This window comes from Grampus griseus (assembly GCF_964374135.1).
Source record: "Grampus griseus genome assembly, chromosome: 3".
Classification (NCBI taxonomy): domain Eukaryota; kingdom Metazoa; phylum Chordata; class Mammalia; order Artiodactyla; family Delphinidae; genus Grampus; species Grampus griseus.
In genome coordinates, this window is record NC_139019.1 from 162,939,498 (window position 1) to 162,945,868 (window position 6,371).

The window sequence follows — 6,371 nt, forward strand, 5'->3', positions numbered from 1 at the left end:
GCCTGAGAAGATGGAGTGAAACTCTTCAGGAAATTAGGACATTTAAAAGCAGCTGTGGGGTTTCCCTTGTGGCACAGTGGTTAAGAATCCACCTGCTAAGGTGGGGAACACAGGTTCAAGCCCTGGTCCAGGAAGATCCCACATGCTGCGGAGCAACTAAGCCCCTTGCACCACAACTACTGAGCCTGCACTCTAGAGCCCGCGAGCCACAACTACTGAAGCCCGCGCACCTAGAGCCCGTGCTCTGCAACAAGAGAAGCCACCGCAATGAGAAGCCCGCTCAACGCAACGAAGACCCAACACAGCCAAAAAATAAAAACAAATAAATAAATAAATTTATAAAAAAGTAAATGAAAGCAGCTGTGGGCGGGGTGGTAGGGATGAATTGGGAGACTGGGACTGACATCTACACACTACTACATATAAAACAGATAACTAATAAGAACCTCCTGTACAGCACAGGGAACTCTACTCAATACTCTGTAACGACCTATGAGGGAAAAGAATCTAAAACAGAGTGGATATTGGGCTTCCCTGGTGGCGCAGTGGTTGAGAATCTGCCTGCTAATGCAGGGGACACCGGTTCGAGCCCTGGTCTGGGAGGATCCCACATGCCGTGGAGCAACTAGGCCCGTGAGCCACAACTACTGAGCCTGCGCATCTGGAGCCTGTGCTCTGCAACAAGAGAGGTCGCGATAGTGAGAGGCCCACGCACCACGATGAAGAGTGGCCCCCGCTTGCCATAACTAGAGAAAGCCGTCGCACAGAAACGAAGACCCAACACAGCAAAAGTAAATAAATAAACTCCTACCCCCAACATCTAATAAATAAATAAATAAGAGTGGATATATGTATAACTGATTCACTTTGTTGTACAGCAGAAACTGACATATTATAAATCAACTATGCTCTGGGACTTCCCTGGCAGTCCAGTGGTTGAGACTCCACACTTCTACTGCAGGGGTCATGGTGGGTTCGATCCCTGGTCGGGGAACTAAGATCCCACCTGCTGCGTGGTGTGGCAAAAAATAATAAATAAATAAAGTAAATCAACCATACGCCAATAAAAAATTAATTTAAAAAAAAGCAGCGATATACAGGGCAATTTAGAAGGCCATGTGCACACCCAGACAAGATGCACACTCTGAAAAAAGCTAAGACCTCAAAGTTCTCACCCCAGGTTCAGAGCAAGTCCAGCTAAGTGTTGAACGAGTGGCCCAGAGCAGATCCAAACTGCAAAGACCAGCAGTGCTCCTGACAGTCATGAAATACTGTCAAATGATCATACTAAGGGAGGTAAGTCAGACAGAGAAAGACAAATACCATATGCTATCACTTACATGTGGAATCTAAAAAAAACAAAAAAAAAGTACAAATGAACTTATTTGCAAAACAGAAATAGGCTCACTGATATAGAAAACAAACTTATGGGTACCAAAGGGGAAAGCAGGAGAAGGGATAAACTAGGAGTTTGGGATTGACATATATACACTACTATATACAAAATAGATAAACAACAAGGACCTACTGTATAGCACAGGGAACTATATTCAATATCTTGTAATGACCTATAACAAAAAAGAATCTGAAAAAGAATATATATATATGTATATCTGAATCCCTTTTCTGTACACTTGAAACTAACACAACATTGTAAATCAACTATACTTCAATTTTAAAAAATAAAAATTTAAAATAAATTTAAAAATTTTTTTTTAATTTTAAAAAAGAAACACTGTCAAAACATTAAACACAAGCTAAAGAAACACAGACTTCAGTAATCACAGACAAGGAATGGTGTTTGCAACAACAGTTTGGAAAAGTCTCAAAATAGGCTACTGCAGATTTCTACAATTAAAAAAAAAAAAACTACAAACCTTAGGTAAGGGAAAGAATTTAACTTCCAGAGTTATCACATTAAAACAGTCATATCGGCACTTCCCTGGTGGCTCAGTGGTTAACAATCCGCCTGTCAATGCAGGGGACACGGGTTCGAGCTCTGGTGCAGGAAGATCCCACATGCCGCAGAGCAACTAAGCCCGCCAGTCACAACTACTGAGCCCCCATGCCACAACTACTGAAACCTGAGCACCTAGAGCCTGTGCTCTGCAACAAGAGAAGCCACCACAATGAGAAGCCCGCGCACTGCAACGAAGAGTAGCCCCCGCTCGCCACAACTAGAGAAAGCCCGCGTGCAGCAACAAAGACCCAATGCAGCCAAAAATAAATAAATAAATAAATTTTCAAAAATAAAATAGTTAAATCCCCAATTTTTAACAACAACAACAAAAAGAGGACATGCAAAGAAACCGAAAAACATGGCCCACTCAAGGAAACAAAATAAACTGACAGAAACTCTTCCTGAAGAAGTCAAGACATCAGACTTACTAGACAAAGAGGTTTTTTTTTAACAGAGAAAAGAAAAACGATGGAGAAAATCAATGACACCAAGTTTGGGTCTTTGAAAAGATCAACAAAACTGACAAACATTTAGCTAGATTGAGAGAAGATGCAGACTACTAAAATTAAAAAATGGAAGAGTGTATGTTACTACTGATCTTACATTAAAAGGATTACAAGAGAATATAATGAATAATTTTACACAAGTAAATTGGGTAATTTAGATGAAATGGACAAATTCCTAGAAGTACACTATACACCAAAACTGAATCATGAAGAAACAGAAAAACTGAATAGACTTACAACTAGTAAGGAGAACAAATCATTAATCAAAAATCTCCCAACATAGAAAAGACCAGGACCAGATAGTTTGACTGGTAAATTCTAGCAAACATTTAAAGAAGAATTAACACCAATACTTCTCAAATTCTTCAAAAAAAATTTAAAAGGAGAGAATATTTCCTAACTTATTCACTGAGGCCAGCATTACCCAGATTCCAACGTCAGATAAAGACACCACAAGAAAAGAAAACTACAGACCAATATCTCTGATGAATATTGATTCAAAAATCCTCAAAAAAATTAGCAAACCAGGGACTGGTGGCACAGTGGTTAAGAATCCGCCTGCCAATGCAGGGGACATGGGTTCCATCCCTGGTCTGGGAAGATCCCACATGCTGTGGAACAACTAAGCCCGTGAGCCACAACTACTGAGCCTTCATGCCACAACTACTGAAGCCCATGCACCTAGAGCCTGTGGTCTGCAACAAGAGAAGCCACCACAATGAGAAGCCTGCACACCTGAAACTAACACATTTTAAATCAACTATACTCCAATAAAAATTAATAAAGTAAAATAAAAATTTGGTAAGGCGTGTTTGTCAAGGCCCCATATGTGACTACAGCCAGGCCCAGGCATGCTCTTCAGGTGTCCCTCACCAGCCCACACTGGTGACCCCTTCTTGAGGGGAACTTGGAAACATTTTCAAGGGACGAATATGACAACTGGGGCTATGTGAGCCCACGACCAAGACAGGGATGCTCTCTCCAGACTCCAGGTCCAGCCAGGGCTGGTCACAGCCTGGGTGGGGGAACTTAGAAATGTTTTGGGGGACACCTCCAAGTACCAGGCCTGATCTGGGCTGTGGACAGGATCCGGGCATCCTCCCACAGCAGCTGGAGGGCCTCTCTGGCTGGCTCACTGGTGACTACAGAGAGACTTAGAAAATGTTTCAGGTGGTGGATTCAGCGAACAGGACCCACATGTGACTGTAGTTCTCCTGGTATAGGGACCTGACCTGGGGCCTTCCTCCCCTCAGGAAACATTTTCAGGAGGTACAGGTGGTGAGTGGGTCCCGCTGAGGACAGCTGACCCCAAGAGCAACCTCCTCAGGCCTCCCTTGCAGTCCCCTAAGGATTCAGCCATCTGAGGAAGACAGAAACTTTTTGGAGATTGGGATTGACATATATACACTAATATGCATAAAATAGGTAACTAATGAGAACCTGCCGTGTAGCACAGGGGACTCTACTTAATGCTCTGTGGTGACCTAAATGGGAAGGAAGTCCAAAAAAGAGGGGATATATGTATACATATAGCTGATTCACTTCGTTGTACAGCAGAAACTAACACATTGTAAAGCAACTATACCCCAATAAAAAAGAAAAAAAAAAAGAAACTTTTTGGAAGGCCCACATGGGAATGAAGCCCCGACGGCATCTAACTGGAACCTCCTTCACCTGCCAGGGCCAGTACCACACCCTCACCCCAGGCAGAATTGGAACCGATTCCAGCAACTTCAGATGACCAAGCATCTCCTGGGGACCCTGTCCATGGTACCTACCCCTGCACCCCACTGGTTGGCCTGGGATGGTCCCTGCCACTGGAGGGAGGCTTGCAAAGGTTCGGGGACAGGGGGAGTGTCCAAGAACAGGCCCCCCGTGTAACTGCAGTTGGACATTGGGTGCCCTCTCTCGGCCTCCCTGTCCCCTCTTCAGAAGGGAAAATTTTCTGGACGCACATCATGCAACAGTACACCGCGCGATCCTGGCCCCAAGAGGGGGACCTAGAAAAATTCTCAGGAGGCACTCCAGACAAGCAGGCACGAGATGGGAATGCAGCCGAGTCCGGGGCGCCCTACCCCGGTCACTTGCAACAACACCTCGTCAGTCCTCGCTGGTGGAGGGGACTTCCATGCGCCAGCCATGCAGTTCCCAGATGCCCCTCTCCTTTAATACAGCAGAGACAACCTCAGAGGAGCCCGTGTTCGGAGGCAGAGAGTGTCGCATCCCAGAAGACGGCGCTGCCGGCCTTATGGAACTCGCCCTTGGGCTCGGCAGTCGGATGCCACTTCAGTGGAGCTCCGGGGACTATATATATTTAAAAAAAAAAAAAAAAAGCCACCAGGTGGCGCCCGACAACCAGCGCGACCTGGACGGACCTGGACCCCCAGACACCACCTCTCCTGGGTCTCACTCAAACAGTGTACCTCAGCTCAGCATCCGGGGTTGGCCTGGTGGGCCCGGGACACCGTCCACGGAACATCCTGGACGACCGGGGCTGATCTCAGCCTCCAAAGGGGGACTTAGCCATTTTTTAGGAGGCACCCCCAATGACCCGGCCCCACTTGGGACTGTGGCGGGACTGGGGACTGTGACGGGGCTGGGGGCTGTGACTCAGCCTTCTCCACGCGCCTCCAGGGCCATCTCAGTTCAGTCTCCCCTCCCAAGAGGGCTTAAAAATATTTGGGGGGGGCTTCCCTGGTGGCGCAGTGGTTGACAGTCCGCCTGCTGATGCAGGGGACACGGGTTCGTGCCCCGGTCCGGGAAGATCCCACATGCCGCGGAGCGGCTGGGCCCGTGAGCCATGGCCGCTGAGCCTGCGCATCTGAAGCCTGTGCTCCACAATGGGAGAGGCCACAACAGTGAGAGGCCCGCGTATCACAAAATATATATATATATATATATATATATATATATGTATATATATTTGGGGGAAGCACATCTGGTGACCCATCCCCACGTGGGACTTCCCCCAAGCCCTGGACAACCTCGGAAGTGGTCCTTTACCCTCCTGGTCACTGCCTCTCTGCAGAGGAGGAGTTGGAAACATTTTCCAGAAGCATATGTGATGAATAGGGCCCACCTGTGACTATGGCTAGGCCCAGAACATCCTCCCTGGGGCCTCCCTGGATGGCTAGGACCAGTTGTCTCCTCCAAAGAGAGATTTAGAAAAATGAAGCAGGGGAGAAGCGCATCCACCAACTGGACCACACAGGTGTCTGCAGGTAGAAGTGGGGAGCCCTCTAAGCCCAGACCAGTGGCCCTCATCCAGAGGGGGACTTGGAAACTCTTGAGAGGCACGATGCCAACACATGACCACAGTCATGTCTGGGTACCTGCCCCCCTGGCTGACTTCCTGGCTCCAACTAGTTCCCACCAACAAAGGGGGAACCTCTGAAAATGGGACCCTTAAGCAGGACCATATAGCAGGCCTCTAGCCGCCCCCCTCAGCCTCCATGGCTGGCACAGCTGGTCCAGTATTCTAAAGGGGACTTACGTTTTTAGGGATTGTCTCCAGTGACCAGGCCCTAAGTGGGTCATTGGGTGCACCTGGGACACCCTCCCTGGTTGGCCCAGGCACATCTTCAATCCAGGCCCCAGACAGGCCATGGGCATTCCCACCCAGCCTGGGTTGGCCCTAGCCTAGTGAGGAGGACGCAGAGATCTTTTCAGAAGGTGATCTTAAAAGTTGGCACCCAAGCAGGACCACTATGGGCCAGTGTGCCCTGACCCAGCCTCTCTGCCAGCCTGGACCTGTGCCCCTGCTCAGGACAGAAGAATGCAATGATCAGGGCACAAGAGGATGACAGCCAGGCCACGGTCACACTCCCCAGGACACACTGGTCCATCCAGCCCTGTCTATACCACCAGAGGGGACTAGACATGTTTTCAGTCATGCCACACAAGAC